The 15,036-nt window shown below is 40.3% G+C and overlaps 1 protein-coding gene and 1 pseudogene across 2 annotated transcripts in view; one reads left to right on the top strand and one right to left on the bottom strand.

Annotated features, from left to right (window-relative positions):
* Positions 1–15,036, bottom strand: part of Wdr7 (WD repeat domain 7) — a 296,825-nt gene that overhangs the window by 216,522 nt on the left and 65,267 nt on the right. The gene's annotated exons all lie outside the window — the stretch shown is intronic.
* Positions 9,923–10,446, top strand: LOC128113063 (60S ribosomal protein L27-like; annotated as a pseudogene).

The following is a 15,036-nucleotide window of genomic DNA, read 5'->3' as shown; positions in this document are numbered from 1 at the left end:
AAAAGAAAGAAACAGTAATTGTCCCCTTTGTTTTTTACATGAGATTTTATTGATGAAAGTAATTTAAAGGGATTTCAAATTTTCTTGTGCACAATAATAAATGTAAAAAGTACATTGGATAAAAATAAATAGATGTTTTATTGTACTTTTAAAATAATCTAAAGTAGATGAGGGAAATCCTCCTCACCTACTAGAAAATATTCACAAGGTGGCTTCAACATTGGCTATTTTAGGTAACAAGAAAAAAGAAAGGAGGAAGGAGGAGGAAAGATTGGAGGCCACACAGAAATAGCAGGAAAATCTGTCTGCCCAATACGAGTATTTGGCGCCCTCTGCTGTTGAAACTGCTGTTTCTCCATGCTAGTTGTTAGGCTAATGAGTTCCTCAGAGAATCCGGTCACATTGAGAATTAAACAATATGGCCATGGTCATACCACCCTGAAAATGACAATCTCCTCTGGAAACAGACAATACTATATTTATCTTAAAAACCTGCTTTTGGATGGGATGAGAATTCTTAATCAGGTGTGAATGATAACATGGTAATACAGTTCCTGTCATTTTCTTTCTTTTCCATGTGCTTCCATTAACAAGCACAAGAGAAAGTACAAACTAAGAAAAGATATTAAACATATCAAGGAGTAGAGTCTTTATATTTTATTGCAACTTATTTAACAGGACAAAAATGAGATTTAATTATAAATATTAAATTCAAACATTCATTAAATCTTAGATAGAAAATATATTTTGAGCTGGGCGGGGTGGCATACACCTTTAATCTCAGCACTCAGGAGGCAGAGCCAGGTGGATCTCTGTGAGTTCAAGGCCAGCCTGGTCTACAGGGCGAGATCTAGGACAGGCACCAAAAACTACACAGAGAAACCCTGTCTCGAAAAACAAAAAAAAAGGAGGAGGAGGAGGAGGAAGAGGAGGAGGAGGAGGAGGAAGAGGAGGAGGAGGAGGAAGAGGAGGAGGAGAAAGAGGAGGAGGAGGAGAAGATAAATTTTGAAGGTATTTCTTCTGAAGCTCATAGGCTATTATTACACAATTATCAAATAATTAGAGACTGAAATTTTAATATATTAAGAGTCTTTACAACAGCACAGGAAATAAACTTCCAAGTCCAGCCAAGAGCCGAGAGCCCCAAACAGCAGGACTGGAAGCTCTCTGTAACAAGATGACTGTTACATGGGCACTTTCTGTCTTCCAATACTGAAATGACTACCCACTTCAGGGGCTGATGATACAAGCAGTATTCCCTCTCTGGTAGAAGAGAGATAACACTGCTCTCACTTGAAACCAAATGAATGTATCAGAGACAGGCAAAAAGAGTTCAGCTAACTGCGGGGTCCTGTGGTCGCGGTGGCTGTGGTAGGAGAACCACAGTTAGGGCTTGCCAACTCCTAAGATGCCCTGTTGGAAACACACCCTTCTGTCAAAAATCCCTGTTTTATTTTTAAATGAATGGTGCCAAGGTGAGATTCTGGGGGCCTGACCTGGTAAGAACAAGTATAAAGCATAAGACTAAACGTGGTAAAATGAAAAGGAGAAGACAGAAAACCTGAATCAATGTAGTAAGCAGTTCCTCATTTCAGAAACACACCTTAACAGATTCTAACCTATCAATTGTGATTTTCTCTCATCACTGCTCTGCTGGCCCACACTCACTGCTCCTGTCCACACTGACATCCAACATGCTATGACATCTGCCTGAACCTCTTCCTCCTGATATCAAGCCTACCTCTCTTCAGAAAAGCTTTCCCAATGGCTCTGCTGATCAATCATCTCTCTGGGACTCTCTCCCATTGGTCCACACCTTAAGTAGTCTGAGAGCCACATTATGAACTGCACACTGGTTCCCAGGCCAGAACAGGAGCTGCTCAATGCCAGCATCTGCTCCATGTGGGTGTGGCTAAAGCACTCTCCAACTGGTTTTAGCTCAGGGCCTAGTTCATAGCATGAACCCAACATATGCTGAACAAATGCAGAAATCACTCAACAATCAAGTATTAAACCAGTGTGCAATAAATACCTATTGTAAATGTTTGGAGCATATTGTAACATTGAACTTCATTACAAACCAATTATACCCATTTTCAAGCTAAAGACAAAATTAAGCTAAAAGGTTCATCAGTCACTTGGAGAACACACAAGTCCATGGTGAAAATGTAGGAGGAAATCGTTCTTTCTGCATACACCTGTCATTTCCCACGTGTTCTGAATTATACTAGATGTTAAGAGTTCTCAGTATCAGTTCCACAGAGACTCGAGAGACGGAAGGGGTGTAGTTAGGAAGGGACAGCTGGGAAGAACGTAATGGAATCCTCTCTCCACATGCTACAGAGCAGTCATTCTCAACCAGCAGTGAACTTTGAAAACACTGGAAGGCACAGTTTTCCAATTGTGTTAGAGGTGCCAGCTTTGTTTTGCTGCTTCAAGTCATAATTAGAATGTGGCTACAGTTTCTTCCTACAAATATTCTGTCATCTAATTAGATATGATACAGCGTCAAATGTAGAAAAATAGCACAGCAAAGTGCTAGGCGTCCAGTGGGTAGTCTAGGGACACATCTGAAGCAGTACAGAGCAAAGGACAGCTTTCACAACAATCACTCGGCCACTGGGACTGAGATTAACAACCGGATGTAGAGAAAAAGAAATAGAGACAACTGTGCCCGCTTGTTCACATGTCAGACAATAGAGGTGGTGCTAGGACAGAAACGCAAGCCAAGTAGCAGAGATCAGAGAGGAAGGAGTATCAGGGGACCCTGACGGCCTGACTTGGCTCTGCTGGCTGACAATCCTGGACTCAGGCTCAGCTGAGGAGGAGTTCAGATGAGGTGTTTCAGTTACAGCAAACAGAGAGTCAGGCTGCAAGATTCTCCCAACCATCCCCAGTGGTGGACGGGTCCCAGCAATCAAGGGTCACAACTACAGAAATATACACAAAAAAGACTAGAAACCAAAAATTTTGCACCATAAATACTAAAACCCTGATTAATGCTCACAAAAGTCCCTCCTCCTGCCTTTGTCTTTCCCTTCCCAGTTCCTCCTCCTCCCAGCCACTTGCCTGAGACAGACACTTTGCAGCAAGCCTGAATGCTGTTGGATGTGAGTGTGAATGCATGTGTGCTAGGTATGAATGTGAGAAACAGTCGATTCTACTTACTATCCTCGGAGCTACAAAAACTTGACTGCCTCCAAAGGCAATTTTAGGGTGTGCAATATCAACCCATAAATGTCACTATATGAGTTCCATATTGAAAAAAAGATTAAAATTTCAAAGTCACTGTCAGAGGTTCAAAGCCTTCCTGATCATTCTAGGAAAATTCACCATACATGGAGATAAGTGATCTTCAACTTATTACCCGTGGCTATTAGTGGTCCAGGGACTTTCTTAAAGGACATAACACAATTTCAAGTAGGAAGGTGCATAGCACATAAGCACAGAATATTCAGTAACAAAGCAAATTACTAAGGTTACATTTGCTTATTTTACAAACAGTATTCACTTTGTATTTCTTTACAGTCATGTCAGCATTTGGCAACACTGTTCAAGAGACTTGGTATTCTAATTACATGTCATTCATGTGACTTGACAGGCAATGGCACAAAGATTTTATTGCACATGAACATGCACTGAGTCTAAAGATGGAATGTTTAGTATCACTACAGGAAAATGATGGATTTCTTATGTTGGTCTTGCTCTTAAAATATAATATCTACTTAGTTTATCACTAGTTTGTTCAAAGGCATGTTATCTGCAGGAACTTTAGCTGTTAGTTCACAGGGCACGAGAAGAAGCATGTGAACGTCCTATTCTCCATTCTTGCTCTTGCACAAAGCCTTTCAGACGGCACTGTATTCTGATGGTGAGACTCTTTACCCAGTGGGAAACAGCAAAGTCTCAGAAAATTCTTTTGTATCACCTAAGATTGAGATCCATAGAGAGCCTCGCAGGTCCTTGGCTGTCTCAACTCCAGTCATCTTGCCCTCCTGCTGAACTAGTAGAAAACTCCACCACGCCTGCTCTTCATCCTCAGAGCAGTACTTTAAAAACTGCTGCACATTAGGACGACCGAGGACCTTCTAAAAACTCCATGCACGGCTGTGCCTGCATATAAATGGAATCAGGAAGTAGTAGCTGTGGTAGGAGCTGGGCAGCTCTGACAAATTTTAGAGATCCCAGGTGATTTCAATGTGCAACAGTTTGGTAACTGCCCTCATAGGAGCATTACGTCACTGGAGTCCACCACTTCTTCAAAGACCACTAGCCAGCCTCATCCTCCCTCATCCAACTGTGACCCTATGCTTAACCACACCAATCAACCTTTCACAACTACTCTTCAATACCCTTCTTTAATCTCTAAATGACAGGACTGCAATTATGCAACAGTTGAGAAAATATACCCTCTGTTTTCCCCATATGCCTTTACTCTAGTCCATTACAACTAAAAATGCAGTCCATCTTTCTCCTTGTTTTTAGCTTCCACTATCTGCCCTGACCTCTGTCACTCAGTTCCCTACTTCAGTACCCCAGCTTACCCACCAGACTTCCCTTAAAAAGCATAAGCTTTAGAAATGTGTTCTCCTCATTCCCATCCACTAACCCCAGAAATACCCACTCAAACATGCAGCTTCTCCTCCTACTTCTCTTCAGTTTCAGAAAATGAGGTTTTCTTCTTCCACAACAAAGCCTGTTGCTTTACCCCAGAATTGAATCTCCTTGTTTATCAATGATCAATTCTCACTTCCCCATCTTGAAGCTGCCCCTCTCTGCTGGCTTTTCATCTTCAGCTAAAGGCATTCCCTGCTGCCTCCAAAACCACATCCCCATCGAACTGCTCTTGCTCCTTCTATCTCCTCTCATACAAACTTCACTCGCTAGATCTACTCCCACTTACACAGTCCAGGTTCTGCCCCGGGAAGACGGTCTGAAGAAAGGATGCTCTGAGCTGACTGGCAAGCGCACTCGGTCCTTCGAAGGTTTGATGGTGACTGCCTTTAACACAGTGATGGCGTCTGCCTTGCCCATCTTTTGTCCCACTTGGTTGATCAGCACATTCCCCTTGCCCCCCTCATATGTCTCCTTCTCCTATTCTAATCCTGCCTCATCCTGCTCCCTTTAGAGCTGCTATTTCTTTTTTTATAATTTATTTAACTTTATTTAATGTGCATTGGTGTAAAGGTGTCAGATTCCGAGGATCTGGAGTTAGACAGTTGTGAGCTGCTATGTGGATACTGAGAATTGAACCTCTGGAAGAACAGCCGGTGCTCTTAACCACTGAGCCATCTCTCCAGTCCTAGAGCTGCTATTTCTTAAGAGTCTGTATATGAATGATCTCCCTTACTTCCTTGGAACTAAGAACCAGACATATATATCAAGGAGTCATCAGTGTGTGTATCCCATCACCCTACGACTCCCTCAGGTTTCAGACCCTTAAATTAAACCACCTGACAAATATCCTGACATGTAACACACGGACACCTCTGGTTCACCATATACCAAGCAAACAGCTCTTCACTGTCCCTATAAAACCTGCTCGTACATTCAATATCACATTGACAGAGCCACTTTCTACTCAATCAATCAGGGGACCTTTGGATAAACCTTCCTTATTACTCATACCCAATCAATCATCAGCTCCCACTGAATAGAATTCAATTCAACTATTGAGTTTAAATTCTCCACTGTACTCCTTCTTATCAAATTTATTGACTGGTTTTCATGTAAAATTCCATTTGAGTAACGAACTCTAAAGTTTGTGTTTTTTTGTTTTTTTTTTAATTTTGAAAGCCACTGAGGCAAAAGGTAAAAGTCTCAGCATCTTCCCTTGGTCCAAGATGAACTCACCTTTATTTCCCACCACTGCTGGTCTCCAGCTGAAGCTCCAGCAATGCTGACTGAGCAGGGTCTCTCCACACCCCTCTATGCTGAGCCCACTGCAACGTTCCTCCATTCATATCAATAGATTCCACTTATCCCTCCTCCAAACAGCCAATCCTGATCACCTCGGGCTAGGACAGACTTTTGCAATATTTCCTGCATGTCTCACCACGCCACTGGCTACAGAGCTTTGCAACCATGTTTTATTCATTTGGCTCCCAGTGCCTAATTAGTCAATAAATGGTTAAAAAACTTGACTGTTTCAATTATTTTGTAGCAGAAGAAATATAAAAGTCAAAGTTTCAAAATATTTTATATGTTCTAATAAAGAACAGAATTTCTTCACAAATACTAAAAGAACTTAATTCTCCAAGTTGCCAAAATATTAATAATTAGTCAAGAACCTTTATATTTTTATCATAATAACCTCAACTGCTCAAAGTAGAATTAAAGATAAAGAATCACATATGAGGGCTAGGAGTCTACAGCCACTGAGGTTATAATCTACTGAGTAGTCCTTGGGAATCTATAATTAAATTTATTTAGGATTATAAAGAACAACTCTGCTGTATCTCACGCATTTCATAGCAACGTAAGTTTCCTCTTAACACAGAATGCCTTCAGTTAATGCATTTCCAAGGGAAAACAAGATCTGAATTTAAAACCATCATAGAACAGACCACTTTTCCTTGGCTCAGGATATGATCATTACACTGACTATGCACTCTAGAGTACATTTACAAGTCCAGTGAATGCTTACTATGTGCAAGGTATATGACCAATAAGGCATTAGGATCAAAGGGTTGTTTCAGTTAGTCCTTTGGAAATTCATTATTTGATGGTGTTATGAAACCATCGTAAATAATCCAGTCATGTCTAATTTAAGAATTCTTCAAAATAGGAAAAGAACCAAAAATAATGTAACCAGCAAAAAATATATATACTTATTATTAGTTATTTAGTTATAACTTTTAGTTTATTTTTACTGGTTAGTAGAATCATTCATTTCATATTTGTAGAAATTTAAAACCCATTTCTTTCAAACTAGAGAAAAAGTTGACAAACTATGTTGAAAATTTTAAAAGTATTTTATCCCAAGTGATAAATTACTTATAAGCTATATACACACTCATGTACACATAAAAGAGGACATGCATGCACAAACTACGGCATTCCTTCACGTATGTGTGAAAAGTGGACATGTTTTAATGGAGAATTGCAACAGATGGTAGACTGGTGGGGCAGAGGAGGCCAGATGCATAGAGAAAGATAACTTATCTGGTTATTATCTGAGAAAATTGTTAGGACTGATCTTAGAAGGAGATAAGTCATAAAAGTTCTTCTCTGGATTGTTTCAAGGAAAATGGATAATACCTGCTATTAGTTATGATTATTAGCATCCACAATGGGACAAAACGTGGTGACATTTGGTACTGTGAAAGATGCTAGCATACTTTCTTTGTAACAATTCACATGGTTTTACAGGTCATGCAATATTTCTGTCACATATTTTCTTTTATAAAACCCTGTAAAAATGTAAAAACTCGTCTTAGCTCAAAGGACCCAATGACTATTAAGTACCATCTGCAGATTCTAGGTAGTACTAAAGACAAAGGAATGAAGGTTCCAAGAGATCACCATGAACATGAATCAAATGAGTTAATGAATGAGTTCAACTTAATGAAAGACTCAAAGCCACAGATGTAAGAAGCTCCCAGCAAAGTGAAACCAAAGACAACCAAAACATTGCATATTTCAGTAGTTAAAAGACAAAGGAAAAGTCCTCTCTTCAAAGAACAATAATAAAAATGATATATAACTGCTCAAACAAAAAAATCAAATCAAATATTATGCATGCCTGAAGTGCCAGCACTCAAGAGGTAAAGAGGAGGATCACTGAAAACTTGGCATTGGCCTAGTATACATGGCAAGTTCAATGCTAGGCAGTGCTTCATATTGATAACCATGTACACACACAAAAAGTTAAAGCATATTCAGAGTACTAAAAGAAAAGAACCAAGAAACTATAAATATATAATCAGCAAAATAGTCTCTCAAAACAGGCAGGACTGGGACATAGCTTAAAAGGAGAGTGCTTAACTAACATGTATTAGGTTGTGGGGTGAGCCTCAGCAGTCAAGTTATAGAACAGAGTGACTCACTGGTAAATATAAGGCTCTGGGGTGACCCTCAGCAGTCATGTTACAAAATTTTTAAACAGAGGACACTGCCAGGCAGTCCACAATTAAGAAAATTCACTGTGAGTAGACGTGCTCTAAAAAGCCTTAAGTGGTTCTCCAAGCAGAATTGTATTGGGGGGATAGAAATAGTTAACATAATCACATGATTATGATCAGTATTGACTAAGGGGAAGGTTTTATTGAGAGAGGGGGTGGGGGAGAAAACCAGAGGCATCTGGAAGAGTCCAGAGCAGAGAGAGAAAGAAACAGACTGGACCTGGCCAGGGCTGTCTGGACAAAAGGAAAAATAACAAGAACAACAGAACAGTGAGCAGAGCTGGGTTATAAGAAGGATGAGTAGAGGGGCTGAAGAGATGGCTCAGCAGTTAAGAGCACTAGCTGCTCTTTCCAAAAACCCTGGTTCAGTTCTGAGCACACCCATGGCAGCTCACAACTGTCTGTAACTCCAGTTCCAAAGGATCCAACACCCTCACACAGACACACATGCAGGCAAAACAACAGTGCACATAAAATAAATAAATAAACACTATATACAGTATTTATATTTTCTTAAAAAGGTGAGTAGTTGGAAGAGGGAAGGGCCAGGAGACTGGCAAGGGGATGGATGTATAACAACTACTTTTAAGTTGCGACTGAGGGGTCCTGGAATGCTTGAGATGCTTGATATATGGTGATATGATGTTTGGCATCACAGGTATATGTTAATGGGAACTTTTTTTTTTTTTTTTTTTTTGGCCAGAGATAAGGCAAACAAGAATTGGTTTCACAAGTTCCTGAGGAATGTTGGCTTTTATCTAACCAGAAATCATCCTATAGTCCAGGGTGAGCTCATTTATGGATATTTGGACTGCTTTTTTGGTGTTTGGGGAACTGGAGATACCTTTGTACCTGACAGAAATGACTGTAAATAAAAAACAAAGGAATAAATATTGTGTTGACTGAACCAACAATGGTAATAATGCATGGTAGGTCTTAAATATTTGTACTTAAACTATGTAGATGGCTTGATATCTAATATGTAAAAAGAAAAGAACAAATAAAGTTATAATGTTTTAAGATCCTACAATTATAAAGAAAATTATAATAGCAACAATCCATTTTTACATTGTAATAAGCAAGAGATATGTATTACAGTCTCTAGGGTAAAGGCTAAGAGAACACCAGCAGGATCCATAGCAAGCATAATGAGAATAAAATAAACCTTTAAATATTGGTTTAATCTAACAAAAGGCTTTAAAAAGAAAATATAAAAGTTAGCATGTTAAAAGAAATTCAAAATGATAGAGCACTCGCCTAGCATGCATGATGCACTGGGCCTCTCCCCAATAGAGGAGGTGAACAATTGAAAGAGAAACCGAAAGGAAGGGATGGAGTAAGGAGGGGAGGGAGAGTCCAATGGTATATTTAAAATCCAAATATTGCATTTTAAGAAAACTGCACAAAGAGTAGTAGAGACTGACAGTAGCCACAGCCCCTAGCTAAGAGGAGAACAGAAAGAAAAGAGGTTCACCAAGAAACAACCTGGATAATAATACAGCATTCCTGCAAGCTAATAAGGAGGATGTGCATGTATTTTATTTACAACAAAATCAAGAACACAATAATCAAGCTGAGTTACCAGAGTTCATGCACATCCAGTATATTCTTCAAACACTAGGAAGAAGAATGTTTCTCATCAAGAAAGTAAACTTGAGAAAAAGGTTTGCTCCCCAAGCCCCTGTTTTCGTAAGTGCTATAGAAACAGGCATCTCATAGAATACACAAAGCCCATTGTGGGAAAGGCAGTAGAACAAGGCCTCATTATGTTCAACCAAGTCTGAACTAAAACTCCAACAATGCTCCTGCCTAACCTCCCAAGTGCTGGGTGGGATTACAGCTGATGCCTTGCATGGAAGTCCATGTTTTAGTATGCTAATAAAAGAAGAGAAGAATTCGTTTCTGCTGGGTACTGGCTGCTTGCTGTCGAAATGGGCAAGTTCATGAAACCTGGGAAAGTGGTGCTCATCCTGGCTTGACACTACTCTGGACACAAAGCCGTCATGGTGAAGAACACTGATGAAAGCAACATGAACTGCCCTTACAGCTATGCCCTCGTCACTGGAATTAACCACTCTCCGCCCAAAAGTAACAGCCTCATGGGCAAAAAGAAAATTGCCTAGAGATGAGAAAGATCAAGTCCTTTGTGAAAGTTTATAACTACAATCACCTCATGCCCACAAGGCACTCTGTGGACATCCCCTTGAACAAAACTGTTGTCAACAAGGATGTCTTTAGAGACCCAGCCTTGAAATGCAAGGCCAAGCTGGAGGCCAAGGTCAAGTTTGAGGAACCATAAAAGACAGGGAAACTTTGCTTTTAGGTATATTTTTGTTTCCATCACTAAAAATTAAAAAAAAAAAAAGGAAGAGAAGAATTTTGGTTACTGCACATGGAATGAAAGTATTCAGAAAACATAAAAGTTCTACGTATAACTATTATGGTATACAAAACATTACACTTTCAAGGTATCGTCCCTGTTCTTATGTCAGAGGTGGTGAATGTAAAGGTGTTGAGCAGAAAAATCATATACTACAGGCCTTTGACCTAAGACAAGGACTTATCCCACAAGGTCTTATCCTAAGAACCAGTGTCTATACCAAATGCTTTATAAGAAAACTCATCAGTGACAGTCTAGATACTCGGACAATCTTCTTAGCATATCATTTATACAGTCACCAAATACATGTAATCTACTAGCGAGTATAAACTTTTATTTTATAAATCTAACTCCCTATCTAGTACATGACTATGCTAAACATAGGAAGATTAAAAAAGGAGATGGCTCTACCCCTAAGAGATTATAACAATTGGCTATTCATACCAACTAGGGCAGCAGAGGCAGTGTTTCCTGTTACTGAGGAGCTTCAATGGTTAGGCTGTCTCCAGACTTCTCTAAGACCTGTAATAGCTTTTCCCAGGACCCCAAGGCAGGAGAATGGCCAGGCCCTGTCCTACAGAGGAAAATATCACCAATCCCTAAGCTTGCCCCAAGATCAGGTCACATAAACCCTCCAATCGTAGGCCACCCTGGAAAGCTCCCCACCAAACCCTCAAGAAACGCTATATAAAACCCTGTCTTCTGCTCAGTTCTGTGCTGTAGAGACAGTCACACTTCTGGTTTTTCCCTCTCAATAAATCTCCTGTGTGAGCTTTGTTGTGCAGTGGGACTCTGTGGTATTCCTTGGCTCTCAACTGCCAGTGCTGTGGGATGTCTTTCTGTACACTGTGAATTTGTGTTGCTCTGATTGGTTGATAAATAAAGCCGTTTGGCCTATGGCAGTGTAGCTAAAGTTTTCCTGCCTGGCCCACAGTCAGGGCAAATCTCTCTCACCCGCCAGTCCCAAGCCGCTCAAACCCGATCAAGTAAACACAGAGACTTATATTGGTTACAAACTGTATGGCCGTGGCAGGCTTCTTGCTAACTGTTCTTACAGCTTAAATTAATCCATTTCTATTAACCTATACCTTGCCACGTGGCTTGTGGCTTACCGGTACTTTACATCTTCCTTGTCCTGATGGCGGCTGGCAGTGTCTCTCTCACTCAGCCTTCCACTTCCCAGCTCTATTCTCCTCCTTGTCCCGCCTATACTTCCTGCCTGACCATGGGCCAATCAGTGATTTATTTATTGACCAATCAGCAACACATTTGACATACAGACCATCCCACAGCATGGCAGGACAGGATGAAGCCAGGCAGGAAAATCCAAGGGAGATAGACAGGAAGAGAAAGGAGAGGCAGGGAGATGCCATCCTGCCGTCCAGGGAGCAAAATGTAATGGCACACTGGTAAAGCCACGGAAAACATGGCAAAACATAGATTAATAGAAATGGGTTAATTTAAGATATAAGAGCTAGCTAGCAAAAAGCTTGGGCCATAGGCCATCCAGTTCATTATTAATATAAGCCTCTGTGTGTTTACTTGGGTTTGAGTGGCTGTGGGACTGGGTGGAACATAGGAAAACGTCCAGCTACATGCCAGGATACCTTTCCCCTCTTATCTGTAATATTTAACCATCTCTTTCCTATTAGTAGATATCAAAGCCTACTTTTATCCACTAAGAATAGGTTGGTTTATTCACTTCTTTCTCTTTCATCACCATCATCAACTCTTAAATTCTGCTCTCAACACTGAGTCAACCTACAATGTACTACCAGTCATCCCTTCTTCCAGCACATTTCGTGATCTAACAAGACACAAACCCTGCCCTTGACCATGCAGCCACAGCAGCAATTCTGTTTTCTCTGTCAACCACTAAAGGCAAATTTCATCCACACTCTCTACTTCCACATCACCTCATTTTTTCTCAGTTCACTCTACCCTAATTTCTGACCTAACTCACTCTACCAAAACAACTCTCAATGGCATGTTCCTAATTACTAAATCTAAAAATATTTTACCCCTAGTTCTTAATGTTATTTCAGTCTCTAATCAATTGCTGATACATATCTTTTTTAAACAAAGGGTTGCTTTCAACTGTATGGGCAAGCTACACATATATTTGCAACTTTTCTTATCTCTTCCATTGACTCATCTTCATTTTCTTACCACCTAAATAAACATTGTATCTTCAAAGTTCTTCCCTTGCCATACTCTGCCCCTCAAGGATATGACCATCTGAAGACACAACTTGAAACCCATATCTTAAAAGATAATAGTCGGCCGGGTGGTGGTGGCGCATGCCTTTAATCCCAGCACTTGGGAGGCAGAGGCAGGCGGGTCTTTGTGAGTTTGAGGCCAGCCTGGTCTACAGAGCAAGATCCAGGAAAGGTGCAAAGCTACACAGAGAAACCCTATCTCGAAAAACCAAAAAAAAAAAAAAAAAAAGATAATAGTCTATCTTTAGCCTATAATTACATCCCAAGCATTTGCAGTGTATTCAAAATGATTAAAATGTACTAAATCGAGTTATTCGTTCATTAGTCAATGAATGTCAAAGGTTAAGGACTAAAATGAAAGGAAGGAGGCATACATATGAACACAGAGTCTCACAGGACACTGCCTAAGTGTGGTTCTTGTGACAAGAGGCTATGGGTGGGTACTTGTTCAACATGACCCACACCTAGCAAGTTAGCAAGTTTGAACACAGACACATTTGTCACTAAAAGCCATACTCAAATATTCAACTGCTTTCCAAAAATGAAGCAAAAGCCATTCCAGGGACAAACTACACCCACAACTCTGAAGTTAAAAATGTTATCTTCTGAGGCAAGAGTCAGCAAACTAGCCCTTCAGCAAAGAGAGCATTACACCTGCTTTCATGAACAGTTTCACTGTGAGTCATACTCATTTGTTCACATATTACCCACAACTGCTTTCACACTAAAATAGTTAGGTCCCTGTGACAAATCAGGCCCTCAAAGCTTAAAAACATGTACTTCAACACTGAACATGATGCAGGAGCTAGGCTGCAGATGTATCCATTTGTGCTAGGCTCTCCACAATCCACTGATTTCTGCATTATGTCCAGTTGTTATTTTTCGTAATGGTTTCCATTTGCTGTAGAGGGAAGCTTCTTTGATAAAGGGTGTAAAGTACACTTACCTGTGTTGATGGTAAGCCCCTATTGCTGAAGACCACACACATAAGACACAGAACTCAGATTCTTTGAGCTGGATCTAATCTGAAAGCTACGTCCTATAGTCCAGCTTCCATAGTACCAGAAAATAGAGGGCAGAAACTAATAGTCCTATTTGTTGTAACACCTACAAACCGTAACAGTGACCACCACAGCAAGATATCCATAAAGATGCAATGGTGGCATTCATGTGTTGGTGGTAATTAACATCTGTCCAAGTAGACTTAAAGACCACTCAACAGGAAGGAGGCAGGCCTGGTACCAGAAACCCAGCCAAGTTCTGAGAGCCATGAGTTCATTGAACATAAAGAGAATCTACTGCAGCCACTTTGTTAGACCAGCATAATTCCTAACTACACTCTAAATCTTATCCTATAAACACAGGTAAGTGTGGAACACAGGTGAAGTTTACTTACAACAGCAGAGATGAGCCCAGAGCAACTCCACCATCAAAAGTTTTATTCCACCATGGATCATGACTTCTCCATAGCTACAGAGGGAGCCCCACTTCAATTAACCTTCCAAACTCAATATACTCTATCACTTCTGGAGACCTTAAGATCATGGGACTACATGCAATTTGGGCAGAATTACATACAGTTGGGAGAGCATAGGAAGGAGTGGCTGGAACCTCATGTGAGCCTCTCTACTCTCTTCTTCTATTAGGGAGTGGTAACTGGCCTCATCTTGAGGGTCTCCTGCAAGCAGTTAAATCTGTTCTGATGAAGATGCTGCCAGCTAGCTACTCTGCTTAGAAGATAGCATTTGACAACACTGCTCTATCTTCCCAACCTGGCACTTCCTTCTCAGTGTTTTGCTCTCACTCATACATCCAGCTTATACTCCTACCTACAAGAGGCAACATCTCCTATTAAAATCCTCAGAGCCTATTCTATAGACCCTACATTTCTATTATTAGCACTGGGCTTGTGTCTCTGAAACAATCCTAAAAGTCAGAATCTTCTCATGCTTATCTGTGAAGACGTATTTGTTGAACTTACACTGTAGAACACAAGCCAGCCCTTCTTTATCTTCACTGCCTAATCCCATTTCTGGCCCTCATGACCTTTCACTGTATCAACACAGTAGCCTACTACTTTACTATGGTGACATTTATTAGTACTCTGTTATTAGATATCACTGAATAGGACAAATTTTTTTAACAAAATCTTTCAAAACAACTCAACATCATAGAATTGTCTGTTAAACCCTCAGTTTTGCAATCAAGTACCTTCACAATATGATTTCAATCTACACTTCCAAACAAACTTCTCCCTCAATTCTTGGGCATGTTGTAAGTAATTCACACATGTAGTTATACTATAGTAAACACT

The sequence above is a fragment of the Peromyscus californicus genome, unplaced genomic scaffold (genome assembly GCF_007827085.1).
Source record: "Peromyscus californicus insignis strain IS unplaced genomic scaffold, ASM782708v3 Scaffold_17__1_contigs__length_78620276, whole genome shotgun sequence".
Taxonomy (NCBI): domain Eukaryota; kingdom Metazoa; phylum Chordata; class Mammalia; order Rodentia; family Cricetidae; genus Peromyscus; species Peromyscus californicus.
This window is presented reverse-complemented; position numbering and strand designations above follow the sequence as displayed.